Source organism: Pseudopipra pipra, chromosome 5, assembly GCF_036250125.1.
Source record: "Pseudopipra pipra isolate bDixPip1 chromosome 5, bDixPip1.hap1, whole genome shotgun sequence".
NCBI classification, from domain to species: domain Eukaryota; kingdom Metazoa; phylum Chordata; class Aves; order Passeriformes; family Pipridae; genus Pseudopipra; species Pseudopipra pipra.
The window spans coordinates 50,040,961-50,065,676 of record NC_087553.1 but is presented as its reverse complement, the minus strand read 5'-3'; the positions used below and the strand labels follow the sequence as shown (position 1 = coordinate 50,065,676).

The following is a 24,716-nucleotide window of genomic DNA, read 5'->3' as shown; positions in this document are numbered from 1 at the left end:
ATGAGGACTGCTTTTCAGTGTGTGTTTATATTTGGAATTTTGGATAATATGCAGAAACTATTTTCAGTTGCACTGATTATAACAACTAAGCAGCACGTAGCTTAAAAAGAACACAATAAGAAGGTATCTATGCCATTTTTTTTGTTTGCTTGACAATATATAACACTAAATTTTTACATAGAGAAACAGATGGCAGATGATATAACTTCAAAAAAAAAAGAGGATAAATAAAGAAATAGGGCAATTAAGGCATTATTCTAAAAAACAAATATTCAGGCCTAAAATTATTATGCCACTACATTTCAAGCTAAATTATCAAGCTAAATGCAAAGTTTCAGAATACAGTGCACATCTCCTCTATTGCAAAAATGATCAAATTAATTTAAAATGACAGTAAAAAAAATTTAACTCCGGTTTCCAGAAAGAGAATACATCAAACCTTAATATATTTGCATTACTTTTGTTCTAGTTTTTGTGTACGCTAGGCCAAAAGCTTGAAATATATATTATGAAATGATTAACCAATGTCACTGCATTTTTTGTTTTCCTAGGGATACAAAGCATAAAAAAAGATCAGCTGCAATGGGGAATTAATTTGGAATAGAATTAATGAAAATGCTTTTGTTTGGTCAACTATGCTGTCTACTCTCTTACACGGATCTGAATCATGGGTCATCTACTGCCACCACCTGCGTCTCCTAGGACGCTTCCATCAACGCTGTCTCTGTTCAATCCTAAACATCCACTGGTCAGATTATGTGACCAATACATCTGTTCTTGAACAAGCAGCAGTCACAAGTATTGAGGCCATGTTGCTGAGAACACAGCTGCGATGGGCAGGGCACGTCTCCAGGATGAAGGACCACCGCCTCCCTAAGATCTTGCTTTATGGTGAACTTGCCACAGGCTGCCGCAAGAGAGGAGCCCCAAAGCAAAGATACAAGGACTCCCTGAAACAACATCTCAGCCTCGGCCATATTGATCACCATAATTGGTCTACTCTGGCCTCCAATCGGGAAGCTTGGAGACACACCATCTATAACGCTGCTGATGCTTTTGAGAAAGCACGCAGGATCACTCTTGAGGAGAAAAGACAATGCAGAAAGAACCGTGTATTGCAGAATATACCACCTAAGGAGTCTTTCTGCTGTGCCTTTTGCAACTCGACATGCCTGCCTCGTATTGGCCTTTTTAGCCACCAGTGAGCTTGCAACAAACATGGGTAGAGCCCTTCCCAAATCTTTGTTCGTGAAGCCTAGCCATGATATATAATCAAAGGATAAAGATTCTACTGAACAATTTAGTATCCAACTTTTATAACTGACCTTTTTGTCATAAATAAAAACATTTTATTCTTAAAAATTAGTCTTAGCATTGGAGATAAAGAGAAAGGGAGAGAATAGCACTGATAGCCGTGAGCAGTGCATACTTGTAAGATCACACATCCAGAGACTCCTTTGACATCACAATAAGCACAACAGTAAAGCTCTAGTAGATTGTAGAGTCACTGAGATGACATGGAGGTATCTTTAGACTCAGTTTGCTTGTACCATGCTTTTTGTACCTAGTTTTTATATGAAAAATGTAATTTTTTTATTTCTAGGAAGAATACACCCCCTTGCTGATCTGTGGTTTTATATCTTGGAAAGATCATGTGAGCATTACAGGGTTTTAGCTTACATCACCATTTCAAGGTTGAGCTGCTACTGCCAAACAGTGGAATATAGAAACAACAAATTGACGTTAGTACTTAGGCCCACATGGTTGCTATTAGATGCTTGAAATCCTCCTTTAAAGTGACTCATTTGGTAGCTTTAATGTTTCCAGGATTAAATTCTAGAATTGACCAAATATTTTCCAAAGGTGGAACGCTTGTAACTCTCATGAATTTGCTGCTAACATAAGTTATTGAATTTGATGGAAGATGAATGTAAATGTTTGGACTCAGAGTCTGTGTTGCTCCTATGGAAATTTTGAAAAATGAATGTGAAGTTGTGTGACCTTATGAATACAGCTTTTTCTATGCTTTCACTGTAGGATTGTATATTGCTTTTGATGGCTGGGGTTTTTTTAACAGATTAATATTCTTTTCTGTAATAAGGTTTTCTACTTACTGATACTCTAGAAGGAAAGATTATCATTACTATTTCTATCTGTGAAAATAGTTCTTTTTTGCTCCACAGTGAGTAAATCAGTGTTTTGCCCTTTTTCACGACTTTCAGAAAACCTTATCTTTATGCCACTGTGTAAATCTGTAATTATTTCACCTACAGTGTGTGCAGCCCTGCCCCGAAAAGGCTAAAATAGGACAGGAAAAGTTACATATAAAGTGATGATGGTCACCACAGGTATGGAACAATTTCATGTAAGGAAGATGGACCAGAGTAGAAAAAGAGAGGTTGCAGAAGAAGAGGGTACTCCATGTCACAAATAGCATGGTGAAAGGTAATATAGAACAATTAATGAACATGATTTGTATCACAAGAAGTGAAGAAAACAAGTAGAAATTTAAAAGACCACAAGAAATGCTCTTATTAAATGAATGACTGAAAATCTTGAAATGAAGAACCATGAAGTCTGTTACCTATAGTGGTGTATCTACTGCCTTCTGCTCAGAAAATCCCTCAACCATGAGTTTCAAGACAAGGAAAAGTTTGCAAAACCATTTTCACTCTGTCTGTGTCTCTTTAATTTTTACAATTATGCATTGACATCATAGTACACACTTGGAAAAATTGTTCTTTTTTGTGGGCTGAATACCATAGGTGATTGTGGTGGTTTCTCCTATCTTTAACTTCTGATTATCTCTGGTACTGCTAACTAGTTTCTTTTTTACTGGCAGAGTCTTCTGGCTCCTTAAAGCGTCATTGGCACAAGTGAAAGAGAGCCATGTGGAACATTTTTGGGTAATGAAAACATGGTGTATACTGCAGAATACAGTACTGGTGTTCTTCCTGATGTTGGTCTTTTAGTTGGATGTGGCTCTTTAATGCTGATGTGTACATTCTTGGAGAACTGCGGTGAGGCGTTTTCCAAAAACTGCCAGCCCTACACCTTGGTCAATTCACTATGAAAGAAAGTATTTTTGGGTTAAGCATGCATCTTCTTTCATTTTAAAAGGGAACATAGTGTAGATCTGGACTGTCTTCGGCTGCAAATAAGCAAACATTTGCATGCACATCTTGTTTATTTCTGAGATAGAAGTCTTCCAGTGGGATTTTCTTCTTGCTCAAGGTCAGATACTTTTCACAGTACTCACACCATCTATCAGATTTACTACCAATTGTAAAAATAGCTGTGAAATATAGTTTTATTCTTGACATCTGGAAGAGAGCTTGGTGTTGTAACTGGTCTATAAATTATAAAAGTAAATATACATGCATGAATACTTTTAGGCATAATGCATACACTAAACACACAGTATATGTACCATCAAGTATTTCAGAAATATCTAATATGTTCTGAAATATAAATTCTGCTTTTTTCCCTCACCCCATAAACTGAGCAAATGTCTCTGAGTCATGTATCTGCACTCAGGGTTTAGTCATTTGCTACCAAATCATCTGCATGGGGAAACACAAAGGCATTCACTGCATAAGCCACCTGCTCTGTGGACCTATAGCCACAGACAACAGTACTTGTGGCTAGTTTACCATTGTCTCCTTGTCCCTTTTCTCCCATGTAGATTTTTGAGGGAGTAACCCAGGCTCGTCCAGATTATTGAACATCAGTCAAGAATTTTAAGCCAGCATGGAAAAGGTAGAGAGAATAAACCTAATGAACGGAAGGCTGGCCAAACTTAGTTTTCCCATGGATTAGTGAGGGAGCATTCAAGTTAAGCACATCTGTCAGTAGAGCTCATAATGAGGGGTGTGAACTCTCAAATGACAGCTGTGTTCTCTTTTTTCTTTCAGCACCACAGGTTAGATAAATGCTAGATGCAAATGAAGATTTCAGAAGAAAAGCTATTTTAGAGACGTGGTTGTCTTGGAAGGTTCTGGATGTCAATTTAGTTAGAAAATTACATAGCAATGAAATAACTTTAATGCAGAAATATTCTTACTACATTTTTTTTCTTCTTCTTTGATGATCTCAAATACACAATGGTTATTCCCTTGTGGTGTAAATCTGTAATGCATATTACCTGAGTTTGGCTGACAAAAGACTTCAACAAGTAGTTCACCTTGTTCTTGCACTGTTCATCTTGGTTTTGAGTATTGAGTTCACAGCCCATGTTGCATGACAAGTCATGTGCTTATTTCATCCACAGGAAAAGAGAAATTTCAAATGCAGGACTTAAGCAGAGAAGCAGTTCTTTGTTATATCTATATATTTCTTTACATGTTTGCAGGAAGGTTCCTTTTCAACCAAAATAAAACAGAAATCTGATGGTATCTGATTACATATTCATGTAGATCTAAGGAATCTATATATAAAGTCATGTTCTATGAGAGCACTGTTATAGTTTAGAGCCTTGAGCCTCATTCTCAAGTGCTGATTCTGCTTACTGTCCACTCCTGAAAATAAAATTTCTGTATTCTCCCTCTGAAAAAGGGCACCCCTTTGTGCTCCTGATAGCATGGTAAATCTGAGGGGAAGAGAACCTCTTAACTGTTCAGAGAATATACACTGCATAAAGCTTTATTTATACTTTCTTCAAAGAAACTATTTGAGCCAAATTTTCCAGCACTTCATCAGGTGATTCATTGTGTTTGACTTTCACGGGCGTCAAAACTCCTATTCAATCTGACGAAGTCAGTGTCATTCTATCTCATGAAGCTTGAGTGCTTCTCTTTATCTTCTTGGGACATAAGGAACTGTACCTAGTGCTCCTCAATTCTTTGATTCTTAAAGCCTGTCTAAACTCCTCTTTCAACACAGGAAGTGTCTGATAACATAGGATCTTAAAATCAACCTATTACAGTTTTAATTCAAAATGTCTGGTAATCACACCAGCTGATAGCTGTTAATTAGGAGCCATGGCTCCAACGAAGACTAAGCTCTGTGAGAAGTATGCATGATTGTCTAGGTTAGTTCAGATGGTGCTACAGTGATGTTGCAGTTACAGTGAATCACATAACACCTCAGTTGGAAAGGACCTACAAGGATCATCAAGTCCAGTTCCTGTCTCTAGGAAAACCCTAAGAATCTCACCATGCGTCTGAGAGCATTGTCCAAATGCTTCTTGAACTCTGTCAGGCTTGGCGCTATGGCCACTTCCCTGGGGTGACTGTTCTGGTGCTCAACCACTGATTCTTCTCTGGGTGAAGAACCTTTATCTGATATCCAGCCTCAACCTCCCCTGATACACCTTTCTGCCATTTCCTTGGGTCCTATCGCTGGTCATCAGAGAGAGAAATCAGTGCCTGCCCTTCCATTTCCTCTAGATTCCTAGAGCATATAGAGGATAATTTCCTGCTCCAGCTGGTAAATGACCTTACCAGAGATGGGGCCCCGCTAGACCTTCTGTTCTCAAACAGAGAGAGGCTGGTGGGAGATGTGGTGGTTGGAGGCCATCTGGGGCACAGTGACCATGAAATAATAGAGTTTTCAATACTCAGGGATGCAAGGAGGGCCGTCAATAAAACCTCTACGGTGGATTTCTGGAGGGCAGATTTTGGCCTATTCAGAAGACTGGTTCAGAGTGTACCCTGGGAAAGAACCTTTGAAAACAAAGGGGTCCAGGAGGGAGGGACATGCTTTCAGAACGAAGTCTTGAAAGCACAGGAGCAGGCTATCCCAGTCTGCCGAAAGGCAAGCTGATGGGGAAGACGAATGGTCTGGCTGAACAGGGAGATTTTGAAGGAAATTAGGGTAAAAAAAAGAGCTTACTGACTATGGAAAAAAGGGCTGGCTACTCAGGAAGAGTTTAGGAATAGATTTAGGTCATGTAGAAAGAAAATTAGAGAGACGAAGGCACAACTTGAACTTGATCTCGCCACTTCTGTGAAGGATAACAAAAAGTCCTTCTACAGATACATCAATAGCAAAAGGAGGGGCAAGGAAAACCTCCATTCTTTATTGCACATGGGCGGGAACATAGTTATCAAAGATGAGGAAAAGGCTGAGATATTTAACACCTCAGTTTTCAACAGTAAGGCAGGTTGTTCTGAGGACAGCTGGCTTCTGGAGCTAGCAGACAGACATAAGAACCTGATTAGCCCTCCTGTAATCTGGGAGGAAACTGTTAGCGACCAGCTGAGCCACTTGGATCCCCACAAGTCTATGGGACCAGATGGGATCCATCCTAGGGTGATGAGGGAGCTGGTGGAAGAGCTTGCCAAGCCGCTCTCCATCATCTACCAACAGTCCTGGCTCACTGGGGAGGTCCCAGATGATTGGAAGTTGGCAAATGTCATGCCGATCCACAAAAAGGGCCAGAAGGAGGACCCAGGAAAACACAGGCCTGTCAGCCTGACCTCAATGCCTGGCAAGGTTATGGAGCAGATCATCCTAAGTGCAATCACATAGCCCCTACAGGATGGGCAAGGCATCAGACCCAGCCAGCACGAGTTTAGGAAGGGCAGGTCCTGTCAGACCAACGTGATCTCCTTTTATGACCAGGTGACCCACCTGGTGGATGAGGGGAAGGATGTGGATGTAGTCTACCTGGACTTCAGCAAAGCCTTTGACACTGTCTCCCATAGCATACTCCTGGAAAAGATGGCAGCCCACAGCCTGGACAGGGGGACTCTCTGCTGGGTTAAGAACTGACTGGAGAGCCAGGCCCAGAGAGTGGTGGGGAACGGTGCTGCATCCAGTTGGCAGATGTGTCCCCCAGGAGCACAGGTTCTATGAAGAGAGGCTGAGGGAGCTGGGCTTGTTCAGCCTGGAGAAGAGAAGGCTCAGAGGAGACCTCATCACTCTCTACAACTGCCTGAAAGGAGGTTGTAGCCAGGTGGGAGTTGGTCTCTTCTCCCAGGCAGCTATCAGTAAGACAAGAGGGCATGGTCTTAAGCTCTGCCAGGGGAGGTATAGGTTAGATATTAGAAAGAAATTCTTTACAGAGAGGGTAATCAGGCATTGGAATGGGCTGCCTAGGGAGGTGGTGGATTCCCCATCCCTGGAGGTTTTTAAGATGAGACTGGATGTGGCACTTAGCGCCATGGTCTAGCAACCGCAGCGGTAGTGGATCAAGGGTTGGACTTGATGATCTTGGAGGTCCCTTGCAACCCAGCTGGTTGTATGATTCTATGATTCCCCTTATGAGGAAGTTGTAGACTGCAATGAGGTCTTTCCCCAGTCTCCTTTTCTCCAGGCTGAACAAACCAAGTGACCTCAGCCACTCCTCATATGCATCCCCTCTACACCCTTCACCATCTTCAATAACAGTGATGTTCTCTTCCTTTTTTTTCTTTTTAATGAACTGCAAGACTTCCCACAAAAATGTGTGTGGAACCACTGACAACACAGTTGTCAATCTTCACTAGGGCCCAGCCCCTGTAACATAAAGAAATGAGATCTACAAAGCTTCACTAGCTTTGAAGAAAAGTCTCTTCTTAGGTGACATGACTAGCATCATCAAGGCCAGCTATGTATGTAAGCATGTGTTTAAATTTAAGACTTGAATATCTCTAATAGCCCAGATTCTCAAGGTACCGTAAAATCTAACTCCTGTTGGAGGCAAAGCAGCTTAGCTTCCGAGAACCTGCTGTTGTCTGAAATACAACAAAGCCCAGTGTCTCAAGACAAACACAGCCTCTGTCATCTTCTCTTGCATTAATATCTGGACCAAGCTGTTTTACTAGCTAGGACAGTTCATTTTCAGTAGGTCACACCATAGGTGATCCATGGCCAGATAACACTACAGCTCTGTAAAGGACTCAGAATTACTCACTCAGGTGTCAGCAACTAGGAACAGCAGCTGCAAATCACAACTGGGGACAGTATTCCTGACTCATGGACTGTTTTGGTCATTTGGCCCAAACCCATGCACAGAAAACCTGGAGTATATACGGAACATGCTTCACATGTTGCTCCAGGGCATTACTAAGTCTCTTGTGCCTTCTCTTCACCTTCTGAGAGCAGTAAACTGAGCCAGCTCATGGAGACCTATTACAACTAAGCAAAGCTTCTGGACCTCCTCAACATAAAATATACAGAAAACCCCAGAACTCTGCAAAGCTATTTCAGAGGCTAGAAATAATCTTCCTGTGATGGTGCAGGTATAGAAATAAAATGTTCTGTGTATATTTTATGTAACTGGATTTTTAGAGAAATTCGGAATCAGTCTGTCATGGTTTGAGATAGCCCCAAAATCCAATTCCCTAGTTCCATCCCCCCTCCCACATCTCAACCTAATGTGAGATGGGCTTTTCCAGACAAAACACACCAGACTCAAAGTGGGGGAAAGGGAATATATTACAATGACTGTACAAATAAATACCATATCACATTATACACATGATCACAAACTATCTTTACCATGACATATAGTATTTACAGTGGATCAGGTCTCCTCTCCCCTCCAAATAAAAGTCCAGGAGGGAAAGAAGGACAGATCCCTTCCAGTCTTTAAGCAGCAGCATCTTCTGAGGCAGCAGTCTGTCTGTCTTCTCCACATGCAGCAGCTGATAGCTGGCTTTCTGCCAGCACTCAACGAGGGAGGCATCAAACTCCCCCGGCCCCATCGCCTCAACCGAGGGGTCTTCCGTGGGCTTCGTAACCCCAGACAAGGTCGTATCACCACGTCATATCACGAAGACACAGGGGGGTCTTCGTGAAGGTCTGGTATCTCTTGCAGGAGACTCAGCTCCTTGTTTGCAGGGCCTCTGTGCCACTGCCTCTCAGGCTGCCACCGCGGCAGCAGTGCAAGGGGGGGGGAGCCAAGGTCAACTCCCCCTGCATTCCATCTGGCCGTCCCGGTCCAGCTCCGGGACGCTCTGAGCTTCTCAGCTCCTCTCTCTCTGGTGCTGCATACCAAAACTCTTCTCCTAAATAGGAGTCCATGTCCCTCTTCTCCAAGAGGGTCTCCAAGGGAGTTTTGGGGAATCTGGTATCAGTCTCTTACCCCAAACTCTGTCTCTCTGCTGCTCTCTTCTTCTCCTCCCTTTCCAGGAGTCTTCTCTCCGGTGCTGCATGTTGTTTCTGCTGCTTCTTCAGTTCAGGTCTTATCTCTCTGGCTCTCTGCCACCGTTTCTCTGGTCAGTCCCGGCTGCTGTCTGTACCCATGGAGAAAAATGTCTCCCGGCATAACTACAGGCACCTAGCCCAGCTTTATGCTGTTCCAGGTCCCTGCAGCCCCCAGCCAGAGGCTGGGAGGCCCCAGAGGGCCCAAGGGGCACAGAGCCCCTACCTCGTGGCTCACAACATGGCCACCTCTCCTCAACAACCAAAAACTACAACTCTTCTCTTCCGGTGAGGTTGGAGAACGGTGGTCCCTGTCTGGGCCTGGCTTATCTGGAGCTGAGGCCTACAGTAACTGCTGTTATCAGCCACGCGTGAGGGGGGAGTGCTGGGCCGTGTCCAGACGTACTGCTTTCTTTCAAGGGAAGTGGTGAGCTCTTGCCAATTCTTCAGCTTTGCTGGGTTTTTAGACTGTGTAGATCTGTTTTATTATTTGTCCCTTTTCACCCTATTTTATCCTTTTCCCTTCTCCCTTTCCCCCTCTTCCCTTCGACTTCAGGAAGCTATTTGGGATCATAGATTCATATATATAATTCTCATTGTATATCTCTGTTTTATACATAATATATACATATATTTTTGCTAGAACTTTGGCTGCCTGGTTTTTCGTTTTTTTTCCTTCCCTCTCTGGGAAGGAGACCCTGTTGTCGAGTTTCGGAGATTTGGCAGGAAGCCAACTCCAAACTTGCACAACAATTTTGGTGTCAGAAGTGGGATTCGAACCCACGCCTCCAGGGGAGACTGCGCTCCCATGTTGCTCCAGGGCATTACTAAGTCTCTTGTGCCTTCTCTTCACCTTCTGAGAGCAGTAAACTGAGCCAGCTCATGGAGACCTATTACAACTAAGCAAAGCTTCTGGACCTCCTCAACATAAAATATACAGAAAACCCCAGAACTCTGCAAAGCTATTTCAGAGGCTAGAAATAATCTTCCTGTGATGGTGCAGGTATAGAAATAAAATGTTCTGTGTATATTTTATGTAACTGGATTTTTAGAGAAATTCGGAATCACTCTATAGGGGAAATATCTCTTATGAGTTAGGTCTGAATGATTTTGCTTAAAATTAATAAATAAGAAATGAAAGAGCAGCTTGTTTCTCCAAGTTCCAGGTTGTAAAATATATTTGTTTAGATTTTTTTATTATTTTCTTTATTGCTCTTTTAGTATTTTGTGTTCTTATATGACTACAAGTATTTAAACAGAACTTCTAGTTTTGGTTCCATAAGATTTTAAAGAAGAGCTTTTGCAATCACAGTGCCAACTCAAACTTACTTCCTACTGAAGAGCAAACCCAAGGAATGCTTAACTTTTCTGGTTTGAATTCTTCATAAAAAACTAAAAGTTTAAATTGGCAGGAAACCTGCTGTTTAAGCTGCTAGTATACCAACATCAGAGAAAGCTGAGTTTTAGCCCTTGGTACTCTGCCAGGTACTGTACTGCATATAAGCAAGATTAAGAGACAAATAAAGAAAAAAATAGGATAAGATAAATTTTATTTAGCCTATATTCCCCTAATGGATATATTGTAAATAAATAAAAGTTTATGAAGTATCTCTTGAGGACATAACCAATGGTTTTTCAAAATCTGTTGATTTTCACTAGACAGCAAGTCCCCAAAATGGTAAGATATAATTGCAAAGCACAGTCTTTCTTGGTCAAATGATTGGTATATTGTGGTAGTTTAGTCTAGGCCTTCCTTGGTAACCAGTTTGTAACCAAGGAAGTGCCCAGATTTACCTGGTATTCCCTACAATTTTTACGTAAGCCGAGGTATAAGAAGAAAGGAGGAAAGGCCTTCGCCCCTCTTTCCTTCTGGTGGCTTTGGAGGTGCAGGTTCCCTGCTGTTGAGTCTGTCGTGTTGGGGAGTGAGGCCTGGTAAGGCCTTGCCGACCTTAGGAGACGGAGGTTGCCGGTGGTCGTTCCAGTGCGACTTTCTGTTGTCCCAAGGAGAGTAGTACGACATTCTTTCGCTAATTCTTTTAGTTGCTAGATCTTGGGCTATTGATTGTGTATATTTTATTTTGGTTTTGTTCCTTTTTTTCCTTCCCCCTCCCCCTTCCCTTTCCCTTTTCCTTCTGAAATTGTATATATATTTCAATTGTATATAACTGTAATATAAGTGTAAATATATTTATATATATTGCTTTAGCTGTCTCTCTCTTGTTCTCTTGTTTTTTTTATTTTCCCTTGGTTCAGGAGTGGGGGGAGTTTTTGTGGCAAGGTTTGGAGACTTGGCAGGAAGCCAGCTTCAAACCACATCATATGTGTTTCTGAAGAAATATCCTTATAACTTACTTAAAGCTCTGCTTATGAGTAATAGGCCTTTTTGCTCATAAGTGAAATAATTATGTACAGTATTACACCATTCAGCTCTCTTAAAAGTTATAGCACCAGGTCCTGATGTTGTAGTTTGGCATTTCAACTGTAAGAACTAAGTTTTCACATTTAATATCTCATCCACTCTGGATCCTAGCCACCTAAAACTTGGCAGGCAGGTTTGTCTGCCCAGATGAGTTTTTTTATAGTTTAGGATTAGTTAGGCCTTTTCTAGCTATAGAATAGCCAAAAAAATTAGTTTGGAGATAGTTTTATAGTATTGTTTTTAACTGCTGCAATTATAAAATTATTCTGTTAAAAGAAAAAAAGGGACAATCTGCCAATTTTTGTAGACTGCTGCGCTTTGGATTTTTAACTAAGAACTGCTTTAAAACACCCCAAAGAGAAACAATGAAATTTAAATATTGGTCTTAGGGATAAGTAAATTCTCCAGCAGACTTTACCAGTTCTACTTTACCTAGGCAACCAGAGTGGTCAAAAGAAAACACTTAACAGAAGTTTAAAAATGGTGTTCTGCTCTTGCACCACAGCATGTCAGTCTTGTTTTTGCTGTGCCTTATGCACGTGTCGTCTGTGGGGAGAGACAACCACTCAAACTGGTGTGGCCAGGGACCCACTATCAACCATCAAAATTTCTCACAGGCCGCTGCACACCCTCATCATCAATCTTTTAAATAAAGAACCTTTATAACTGTGTCACTCTGGTGACCTAATATGTTGACTTCATGGTCCAGCACTATACTTAAGACCAGAGCCTGGGAGTCAAGAAGAGCAAGTTTTCCTGTGGGCCTCAAGATGTCGATACAAAAAATTGTCTCTAATGTCATCTGTTCCTTTGCCTGAATAGTCAGAATGGGCCAACCTGAAATATTCTAGACTATCACCAATACCCGGAGTGTCGAACAGTTTGCATTTGAATTAAAAAAAAAAAAAAAAAAAAAAGGCCTTCTGCTTTGTTATTCAGCAGGCAAATCATGCAGATTTAGAATATAGGCATTTTTAATAGACCGGATTAAGAAGAGGATCCTAATCCAACTGAAGCCTATAAAAGTACTTATAGTCAGAGATGTGCGCATCACTGATCCTTTGATTCAGTGTCTGAACTGAAAAATTTAGAGGGTATGTATTACTTTGTTCCAAAACTGAAACAATATGTTTCAATGACTTCTGTAGGTTTAAAAAAAAAGAATCTAAGCCTCAAAATATGTGGCTTAGAGAATTTTTTTAAGCTCTCTTTTTTTAAAAAAAAACTATATTCAACTTTTTTTCTTAATTCATATCTACATTATTTTATATCATAATTTTTAAAGACCAAAAAAATCAGAATTTATTCCTACTTTCATGGATTTCCAGTCTTTTCCATGGATTTCATGGGTAGGCGTTAGCAAAGAGCATATTTTTAAACAGTCCATTACAATGCTAATTCATTGTCCCACATGTACAACAGTGTTTATTCTTTCCTTGTATTTGTTCATGCTATCTAAAAATATATGCCCATTTTTGCTTTCTTTCTTCTACTGTATTTTATTCAGAGATATTGATGCTAAAAACATTTGACTGGGAGAAAATAGGTTGAATGGTCTGTCATTAAATCTTCTTACTAAAGTGTCATATTTTTTATTACTTTGAAGAAAAAGTTTGTCATCACGCAAACTTTGTCACCCTTTTGTTGCCATGTTGCTGTTGCAGCTTTCCATATGAACAGAATTAAAGCCAATACCGAAGTCTTGCAGTCCAGACAGCATTATTGCAGTAGTATCAATGTCATCATCTCTTTCCATGTGCAAAATATCTAAGCAACGTATTTAGTAACAGCATTGCAGACTTCAACATTGGAGACCCTCTTACTTTCTACCTTGGATTTAAAAGCCTTCTATTAAGAAAGGGAGAGCCCAACTAGAATGAGATTATAACGCAATCATCTGGTTCAGAGCATTATGCCGTGATTTTAGCAGCATGCTAGAAACTCCCTCTGCTCCTGGGCTTAATGAAATTTGAACTTATTATATGGTTCAGCACAGTTTTTGGACGACAACCAGTAAGTATGAGAGGTTTGCAATTGAAACAAGGGCTTGTTTGCCAGTATTTGACTCTCTCGAGGAAAGCTGGTTGCAAGGCCAAATCCTCTCTTTTCATTGGATATAGAACAGCTATGCTCATAGCAGCATTTACTGGTGATGGTAGCCTTTGATAGAGCTATATGTTTCCAGTGATATTCTAACTAGAGAATATCCAGTAATGACTGTTGCTGTATACCCACTCAATGGTGCCTTGCCACTATATAATGCAGGATTCAAGAAGGGGCACTTGATGGCTGCAGTGTATTTAAATGTGGAAATATACCTATTGAGTAAAAATCACATACTACACCTTTCTAGGTGTTACTTTGTGTGAAATTATAATATGAAGATATCCTGGAATGAAAAAAGAAAAGATGTGTACCTGCTCACGACTGCTTGTTCTTTTTTTCAGGCTAACATCTTGGTTGTAACATTTGTGCATTAGCTAAATAACATCTCAAGGGGAGCTGGAGATAGAACCTTGATGTGTCCTGATTGTACATGTGTGAGTTTGTGCTCTCAAAGGATGGTCCTTAAAAAACTCCCTGCTGGAAGCTATTGTGCATATTGCAAAAGGACCATTGCTAAGTGCCAATTGAGCTGGTACTGTATACTTGCCATTTTAAAAGAAGATTTCATACCACTTGATTATGTTAAATAGAAATGTTTGAAATTTAAACTGAATTACATAAAAATGGCACAGTAGTTATATGTCTAAAGAGCTTCTGCTATTCTTTCTCATAACTAATGTCAATCCCTTCTGCTAGACAGTTTAATGTGAAATGGTGGTGGAATATATTACAGATGAAGTTTAGAGCACCTTGATATAAAAAAAGTCATAAATAAATATTACCTTAAACCCAAGCCTGTGTTTGTATTAACAAGCAAGAACTGCTTTAGAGTAAAGCACAGTCCTTAGCCAAAAAGAGACACAATTTTTTAATGTCAGAACTTTAGCCTTTATGTTGCTCTAAGGTGTCAGAGATTTTTCTGTGCAGATGATAAGTATTTGGGGAACTCAGTGAACTCTTGTAATGCAATCTGGAGAATATATTTAGTAGAAATAATGCAGATATTACCTCAAGATCAACTTACAAAGAGAAAAAAAAGAAAAAATAATATTAACAATAGATAGTCAACATCAGAGTCTGATCAGAAATCCACAATCATTATCAGGTAGATGGTAGGGAATAAGTGAAAGATATAGCATAAAAATAGGAAAATTTATTTAAAAAAAAAAAAGAAAAGAGATGGGCACCTACTCTACATGTACAAATCTGGTATTTTTATGATCAATAATTTCTGATATTACAAGGACAAAAATAGTAAATTACCTTCAAAAAACCACTTCAGGATTTATTAATTGAAAGAAATTTGGTAAGTAGTTCTGTGGGAGGAAACAAAAGGAAAACTCAGATAAACTAATTTTACCAGTTGCAAAACATATGCTTTTACGTTTTCATTTTGAATATTTGTTTTTGTTTATTTCTAATGGAGAAAAAATGCAGGCAAATACTTTTTTTTATTACTTCAATAAATATCAGATGAATCTGAGAGAAAGGGATTTCTGGGGCTTTTTCAAGGACTTTATATTTCAGGTGGTCTGGAAATTCTAAAATGCAATTTTTCATTTAGAGAATGAAGAGAAAAATAAATCATTTAAACAGCTCAAATAACACTCCAGGGACACCAAATATGTTGCTACCTGTGCAGGAGTATTATTTTATCTTACACTGTGATTAAATGTTGCCCCCTTTCTCCCATTTAATCTGATTTTACCCTTGGAAGGCAACAGATAATTTCCCTATCAAAAAAGCAATTGCACTTTCAGGCACTGTCACTCAGTTTCCTATTATGTCACCAGAAAAAGCTGGTTAGTAGGTTGGGATGGAAATGACAACCAGTTTCATGGGCAGAAAGTTCTCATATGGGTACTGGGCTGCATTCCATGGTCAGCAAAATGTTGCAACTCACACACATTTTAGTGCTTTTATCCATTCCTAGTGGATGAGCTGCACACTTTGACATATCTCTTTGTCTGCTGCTTATACTCCTGAGCTCAAGTTTGGTTTCTAGTGATGGTACCTTACCTACTGGCATGTTATAAGATAAAATCAACACCTCAGGCTGCCTATTCTGTTACAAAATTGAAATCTACTATGCTTCATGGAGCTGAAGAGTAACTCCTTTTAGACTGTATTGAAATGGTATTCTTCCTTTTTATTTATCATCCATAAACTCAACACCCTTAAAACTTCAATACCCTTAAGACTTCATTGTTAAGACCCTGCTGCAGTTTTGTTTTGAAATGCACTTTGAAAATTATTTCTTACTTGGCTTCTGTTAAAGCACAAATATATGTACTTTGAGTTAAATGTTGGTTTTGACTGGGGTCTGGTGTGGTCAACTCACCCATGGGGTGAAGAAAGAAGTGTGGTTTAGTTTCCGTGATGATAGTGCTGGAGCCAGTATTGTAGTGGCAACACAGCAGCCCAAGTTACAATAACTCGCTCCTCTAATCGGTTACTCCTGAGGTCTTATTTTGTAGCAGAATCATTCTTATTCAATCTATCACTGCAACCAGCATACTGAAGCACTTACATGATCTCTTGCATAAGCAAATGCCGAGTGAAAGAGCAAAGGGATCCTCTGAAGCACTACTGCTGTCCTGGATGGAGTCAGTGACACCCGGCACAGGAATGCTGACATCTCAGGATCAGAGTAATGCCTGGCTTCTTCTTTTTGTTTTTTGTTTGTTTGTTTGTTTGTTTGTTTAATAGAAGGAATTTTGCAGTTTGCACGGCAGTTTGCACAGGCCGAAGCAGGAAGTGTACAGCCACTCTCCCAGCTCTTGCTGGTGGGTTGTGTGGTAGATGTGCGTGGTTTTGTTTGGTGGTTGGTTTTTTTGGTTTGTTTGTTTTTTTTCTCTCTCCAACCCAACTAGATCCAGCAATGGTTTCCAAATGATCAAAAGCCATTGATGCTGCTGCCAGCAGATGTGTTCTAACCTAGACTGAAACCACCAAGAAGAACACATCTGTCCAGGTCACTGGCTGTAGGGAGTGTCTGAGCCTGGCGTTGGTACCAGAGGACAGTGTGAAAGACACCTACATATGGTGTAAGCAGGTGAATGATTTGCTCTGTCTAGTGGCAGAGCTTAAGGAAGAAGTGGAGAGGCTAAGAAGTATTAGGGAAAGTGAAAATGAAATAGACTGGTGCAGTCACACCCTTCCAAACCCAAAAGAAGTTCAGCTGGAGTCAGAGAAGCCCTGCCCCTCTTCCCATCAGGCAGATGGAACAGATCAAGTAGATGGTGGGAAATGGAAACAGGTCCCTGGTCAGAGAGGTAAAAGAATGCCCTCCCAACCCCCGTCACCTCCTATGGTTCCCTTAAAGAACAGGTATGAGGCCCTGGACCTAGTGAGTCAGGCAAATGACACCCAGGAAAAAGATTTGTCTGGAGGGTCTCCCGGTTGCTACCTGTCTATTAGACGGATCACGGTCACAGCTATTAAGAAAAAAAGAAGAGTAGTTGTAGTCGGTGATTTCCTTCTGAGGGGAACTGAGGGCCCTGTATGCTGACTGGACCCATCTCACAGGGAAGTCTGCTGCCCTCCTGGGGCCAGGGTGAGGAATGTTAGCAGGAGACTCCTCAAGCTAATTTGGCCCTCTCATTATTACCCACTGTTGGTAGAACAGGTTGGCAGTGATGAGATCAGTGATGAGATCAGTTTGAAGGGGGAAGGGGTTGAAACCAGGCTCTCCAGAGAAGAGCCTAAGGGTGGACAGCCAGGGTTAGAAGTGATATCAGCAGCCCAGCTGAAGTGCATGTACACTAATGCATGCAGTTTGGGAAACAAGCAAGAGGAGCTGGAAGCCACCGTGCAGCAGGAAATCCATGATGTAGTTGCTGTCACAGAAACGTGGTGGGCTGACTCACATGACTGGAATGCTGCAATGGATGGCTACATGCTCTTCAGAAGAGATAGGCGTGGTAGGAGGGGTGGAGGGGTGGCTTTATATGTTAGAGAGTCTCTTGACTCTGTAGAACTTGAGGTCAGTGACGATAAGTTTGAGTGCTTATGGGTCAGAATCAGGGGGAAGGCCAACAATGCCAACATCCTGGTGGGAATCTGTTACAGACCACCCAACCAGGATGAAGAAGGTGATGAATTATTCTACAAGCAGCTGGTGAAGGTTTCAGATCACCAGCCCTTGTTCTTGTGGGTAACTTTAACCTGCTGGATGTCTGCTGCGAACTCAACACAGCGGAGAAGAGGCAGTCTAGGAGATTCCTAGAGTGTATGGAGGATAATTTCCTGCTCCAGATGGTAAATGAGCCTACCGGGGTGGGGCCACATTAGACCTGCTGTTTACAGAGAAGGGCTGGTGGGAGATGTGGTGGTCAGAGGCTGTCTGGGGCACAGTGACCACGAAATAATAGAGTTTTCAATACTTGGTGAAGTAAAGAAGGTTGTCAACAAAACCTCTGCCCTGGACTCGCAGAGGGCAGACTTTGGCCTATTCAGCAGGCTGGTTTGGAGAGTACCTTGGGAAACAGCACTTAAAAACTGAGGGGTCCAGCAAGGATGGATATACTTCAAGAAAGGAATCTTAAAGGAGCAGGAGCAGGCTGTCCCTATGTGCTGAAAGGTGAGCTGGTGCGTAAGATGACCAGCTTGGCTGAACAGGGAGATTTTGCAGGAAATTAGGGAAAAAAGAGAGTCTATCACCTTTGGAAAAAAGGGCAGGCAACTCATGAAGCGTTAAGGAATGTAGTTAGATCATGTAGAAAGAAAATTAGAAAGGCAAAAGCACAATTTGAACTCAATCTGGCCACTTTTGTTAAGGACAACAAAAAGTGTTTTTATAAATACATCAAAGGCAAAAGGAGGGCTAAGGGAGCTGATGTTGTTTAGCCTGGAGAAGAGGAGGCTCAGGGGAGACCTCATCACTCTTTACAACCACCTGAAAGGAGGTTGTAGCAAGATGGAGATTGGTCTCTTCTCCCAGGTAACCAGCAGTAGGATAAAAGGACATAGTCTTAAGCTGTGCCAGGGGAGGTTTAGTTTGGACGTTAGGAAGAGGTTTGCAGAAAGAGTGATTGGGCATTGGAATGGGCTGCCAAGGGAGGTGATGGAATCACCGTCCCTGGAGGTGTTTAAGAAGAGACTGGATATGGCACTTCGTGCCATGGTCTAGTTGACAAGGTGGTGTTGGATCATAGATTGGACTTGATGATCTCAGAGGTCTTTTCTAACCCACTTGATTCTGTGATTTACCCATCAGGTGCCGTTGCTTGTGGTCTATGAGGCACAAGGGCTGGAGCACTCTCAGGCTCTTTGATTGACAGTGTTTCACTTTGAATGCATAATACTATGTTCTTTCATTGACTAAATGAAATCAGACTTCTGGACACTATTGTGATATCATGTGTCTGTGCTCCAGCCAGTCCCATTCAGGCCATGTAGCCTCTCTGAGAGGTAGCTGGACCATCAGCAGGTGTAGATGCTTGTCTGCTTAGCTGAGTCTACAGTCTGAACTGCTGAGTTTTCTAGATTTCTGCAGGTGGAGGATGCAACTCATCTTCCTCCCAGGTAAACATTTTAATCTTAGAAGATAATTTAAAACATTCTACAGAGATAAAAATTAGCTGCAAAAGGAGAAATATCACAAGCTTGGTGCTTTATGAAGACAGTCCAGGTATCTTGGAAGAAACTCTTCTTGAGAGTTATGGGAGGAATCAAAGTGTGGAAAGAAATGTTTCTGGCCTTCTCACTGAGAGTTACAGTTTCCATTTCTGAAATTATGTAAGTAGACCCTTACATTTGCTTTCAGTCTCTGACTGACTATTTATACTTGATAGTTAATTGTATTTCAGTATGTTTTGCATCTTCTGCCTGTGTCTCCTTTCCACAGAAGAACTTCAGTTTAAGGAATTTTATTTCCATCCTTCACTGGAAGATCTGTGATTGCCAAAGGAATGCGTCCAATCTTTCCTAGAACTATCCATGCTGAGTTTGCTTTTATGTTGGTATCTGCCAGATCCTGTCTCCAGGACTATACTTTCCCTGGGGCGTTAGTCTAGAAAATGTCCAAAGAGAGCAAAAGTTGCTCTTTGTGAGTCTACAAATGCTTTAGTCTATGTCACAAAAGTGTGCCTTCATGCATAAGGTGCTGAGAATCATATCCTGTCTTAAGTTAGACCCATGAAAACTCATAAAATCAATGGAGATGCATGGGAAGAAGTGAATAAGTAGTATTTAGCTCAGAAATGCTGTGCATTCATCTGTAAGTTTAATAATCTATTGATAGAGTCATCCTGTCTTCCAAAGCATGCCAACACTTCCTATAATATGTTGTGATTGTGCTGCACTTTTAGCAAAGGTGGGTCGTGTGTTTAAAAATGACATTTGCTTTACCATTCTGCCTAAATTGTGGATAATGTTTTAATAAATGGCATTTTTTAAAAGAAATATATTATTTGATAAAATTATTACTCAAACTGAATTCCATCAAATTGTCACAGTTGTTATGTGCTTAAAAAGCTTCTGCTCCTCTATTATTAAGTGGTAAAAGATTATAATTTGATAAAAATGAATACCAAAATGACTGATTTTTAAAAGTATGTTTCAATAAAATTCAGTATAAAAATTCAAAGCAAAATGTAAAAAAAGATTTTCTTTTTTATTTTAAATCTACACATTTAAAAATATTTCAGTGAACAAATTAATGTTGCAATAAAAGGTGCATCACCTGTACTACATACTCCTCAGTTTCCACCACTATCTCATCCACTTATATGATGAGTCATCAGTCCATACTTACACAATATTTACTTCTTTACTATAATAGATACAGCATTTGCATTGCAAACATTAATATAAGTGCAAAGGAGGTTGTGATAGTAGAAGGTAAGACCTAGTACTATGTGAACCCTCTTAGTCAAGGTCATTAGCTTTGGTGGGTATATATATTTCCATCTCTGGAAGAGCTTTTTTTGCAGGCATAATTGCATAACAGTCCTTTTCTAACATGACTAAATATATTGCAGCTGATTGTTCCTTGACATGAATTTAACTGTAATGACCACTCGTTTTTTAACTCAGAGCACCAGAAGACTCAAAACTGCAGGAAACTTTTTTTCTTGTTCAGTTTAAAATAAAATTAAATAATAATCAACTAATGGTCAAGCATTCAAAAGAGGGTGGTAAGAAAACCAGGAAATAAGAAGCTTTGAAGGAGTTTAAAATTAAGGACCTGAACTGCTAGTGAAAAAAGTTTGCTTGCTTATTAAATCAGCAATAACATCAATTGAATAGAAAATTAAATGAACTAAGTAAACTACAAAAAATAAGAAATGAAGAACAGACTATCAATGACCCAGAGAATATAAAGATAGTAGTAATTTCCTGAATACTTGATAAACTAACAGAAAACAAGAGTAAAGCTATAAAAAGATAGACCCTGCATATTTAGATTTGTTCCTGGTGTGATAAGATTCACAGATCACAGAATCAACCAGGCTGGAAAAGACCTCTGAGGTCATTGAGTCCAATCCATGACCCAACACCACCCTGTCAACTAGACACACACTAAGTGCCACATCCAGTCTCTTCTTAAATATCTCCAGGGACGGTGACTCCATCACCTCTCTTGGCAGTCCATTCCAATGTCTAATCACTCTCTCCGTAAAGAATTTCTTTCTAATGTCTAACTTAAAAGTCCCCTGGCACAGCTTATGACTGTGCCCTTTTGTCCTATTACTGGTAGCTTGGAAGAAGAGATTGACACCTACATGGCTACAATCTCCTTTCAGGTAGTTGTAGAGAGAGATGAGGTCTCCCCTGAGCCTCCTCTTCTCCAGGCTAAACAACATCAGCTCCCTCAGCCACTCCTCAAAGGACTTGTGCTCCAGACTCTTCACCAGCTCAGTTGCCCTTCTTTGGACACTCTCCAGCAACTCAATATCCTTCCTAAATTGAGGGGCCCAGAACTAAACACAGCACTCGAGATGTGGCCTCACCAGCACTGAATACGGGGGAAGAATCACTTCCCTGGTCCTGCTGGCCACACTGTTCCTGATACAGGCCAGGATACCATTGGCCTTCTTGGCCACCTGGGCCCACTGCTGGCTTGTGTTCAGCCTGCTGTCAATCAGTACCCCCAGGTCTCTTTCTGCCTGGCTGCTCTCCAGCCTTTCTGTCCTCAGCCTGTAGCACTGCATGGGGTTGTTGTGGCCAAAGTGCAGGACCTGGCACTTTGCCTTGTTGAACCTCATCCTGTTGGATTCGTCCCATCTATCCATCCTGTTCAGGTCCCTCTTTAGAGCCCTCCTACCCCCAGCAGATCAACACTCCACCCCAATTTGGTGTCATCTGCAAATTTGCAAATGGTAGACTCGATCCCCTGATCCAGATCATCAATAAAGGTACTAAATAGAACTGGGCCCAACACTGATCCCTGGGGGACACCACTTATGACCAGCCACCAACTGGATACAGCATTGTTCCCCACCACTCTCTGGGCCCAGCCCTCCAGCCAGTTCTTAACCCAGCAGAGGGTCCCCCTGTCCAAGTCATGGGCTGCCAGCTTTTCCAGGAGTATTCTATGGGAGACAGTGTCAAAGGCTTTGCTGAAGTCCAGGTAGACCACATCCACAGCCTTCCCCTCATCCACCAGGCGGGACACCTGGTCATAAAAGGAGATCAGGTTGGTCAGGCAGGACCTACCCCTCTTGCTGGCTGTCTCTGATCACCCAGCTGTCCTGTAGGTGCTGCGTGATCACACTTAGGATGAGCTGTTCCATATCCTTGCCAGGCACTGAAGTCAGGCTGACAGACCTGTGGTTTCCCTGATCCTCTTTCCAGCCCTTCTTGTGGATGGACATCACATTGACTAAATGAGAACAGAAGAGAAGAAAAAAAACCTCAATGCAGCATCAGCAGGACAATTCTGGAAAGGAGGGACACCGGTGTTGACAGGGGGAGGGTTCAAAGGAAGGAAAAATAGGAAGAGAGATGAAGGAGAGAGAGTGCTCTCTTCCTTTCAACAGCATCGTGGTAGCAGGTAAACCGCCATCAGCCTCTGGTTTTAGAGGTCTCAGCACTACCTTACCTCTATTTTTAAGAACTTGTGAAAAGCCACTTTTACAGTATTTTTTCAGGAAATACTGTAAACACAAGAAGTCTCTCACTTCAGAGGAAAATCAGCCCTCCAAACCTACTGAGTATCTGCTTGGGTTAGTACATCTGCCATTGGACAAGTCCATTTCTTGACAAGATGAGATTAGGCCTTTTTATATATAAGTGATGACTTGTCAGAAAACAGCGGAAAATAATCTTATTAAACATTTATTACTTTACTTTCAAGGAATTCTGCAGTTTGCTTAATTTTAAGGGACATGTATAAGTGTAAAATGCATATTTTTAGCTAACCTTAACTGTAAACCTCCGGGCAGTCTTTCAGGAGGCAAATTCCTTCTTCAGATAAAAACTTGTCTTCCATTAAGAAAAAAAGTTTGTGTTTAGCTTGGTTTTCTAGTTTGTTTTGGAAAGTTTGTATCAGGCTTTTGCATTCCATATCTTACCTGAACAACATGGATACTCCTGCAGGAACATGCACATTAACACATTACCTTGAAGAATTCCAACTTTTCTGATATTTGAGATTAATTCCTGTATTTCGTTACCTTTAAAAGATGTGCTTCATAATGGTGTAATTGCTAGTCCATTATACCTCTCCTGAAAAATTTTCCTGCAAGAATTTTGTTTTGGATGCCCTCAATATTTCCATAAAATACTGCTGTCTCTTTAGATCATGTTCCTTTCCTTCCTGTAACTGCAGACAGAATATAATTCTTTTAGTGGTCTGTGTGAATATTCATAAGTGACATGTACTCTGAGTTCTCAAATATCGGATAGAGAGGTTTTACAATTATTAGATCAGGGCTTCTCTCAGTTGTACCCTGGGATTAAAATGTCTTTATTTCTGTGCAGTAGCAGAGGAAGAACACAAGATTACAATAGATTTAACAAAAAGGAGATAACTTTGCATTATTTTTCATTCTTCTTTCAGTCTCCATCACGAGGATGGAGTCATGCTGTGACATTCTTCTCTGGGTATTGGTACATGAGAATGATATACTCGACTTTGAATGTCTCAAGTTTAGTAATGTATAATAGTTGAGTTTTACTTCTTTCACCCCAGTATTTTGCATTTTGATAGGCAAGTGCCACTTCACCACTACGGCCCTTCTGCTGACCTTTAACACAGCAGGTAGCTTTAGCAGTGCAATTATCACAATGGGTCGTGGTGTCCTGGAGGAAGTCAGCATGTACACATGTATAAACTGGGATATCAAGGATGTAAAAATCAGAGGAGCACATACCAGGCAAAAAAAGTCATTTGATCATGTCAACCTAGTTAAGCCAAAGTCAGTGATGGTTTTGTTGGAAATTCTTGCCTATCCTCCTTCATGCATTTGAGCGAAAACGTAAGAGACTACAGATTAATGTGACCCCGTTTTACTTTCTCTTACACTACTATAGTTTCCAACTCAGAAATTTCTGCCTACCAGTTGAATAACAGGAAATCATCATACAGGAATGTGATTTACCTGCTTGATGCATAGTTACTAAGTTTGATCACTGGTTTCCATTTTTATCACTGCCACTGGTTTTTACACAGGTCATTGTTCACAAATGTGTGTGCTTAAAGCATAAATGCATGTCAGGGTGTCCATCCTTATTACATAGAACTACCTTGTAAGAGAAAAAACCCCAATATTTCACTTTCAATAACAAGAGGACATCAATAATACGAGTCTCCGTGAGTTATTACTATACCACGTTCAGCAAAGAGCAATCAATGTGCACTACCATAAGTAGAAGACATCCCACCCATGAAAGGCAAAGCAAAACAGACAGAACTGTTTCACCTACTGTAGCTTTTACTACTGCACTTGTAGTTACAACTACTGGTGGTGAGGAACTGCTCTCAAATGTTGCTTGAACTGAAAATGGCTTTTATGACAGAAGCATTTGTATTATGTGATACTTTTGCCCTTGTAAATATAACTCGGGAAGCTTGGAGGGGCTTTCTTTTCCTTAATGAGTAGCACCCTTTAGAAACACACTTGATACACCCTCTTTGCTTTTGCTTTCCTTACCTTCAATGTTTCTCTTTTTTTCA

At 40.8% G+C, this 24,716-nt stretch overlaps 1 long non-coding RNA gene across 1 annotated transcript; it reads left to right on the top strand.

Annotated features, from left to right (window-relative positions):
- The first annotated feature begins 2,216 nt into the window (after positions 1-2,216).
- LOC135415298 (uncharacterized) lies at positions 2,217-4,040 on the top strand. Its single transcript, XR_010431063.1, has 3 exons — positions 2,217-2,906; positions 3,121-3,234; positions 3,915-4,040. It is a non-coding gene; the product is annotated as an uncharacterized LOC135415298 (long non-coding RNA).
- The last annotated feature ends 20,676 nt before the right edge of the window (positions 4,041-24,716 follow it).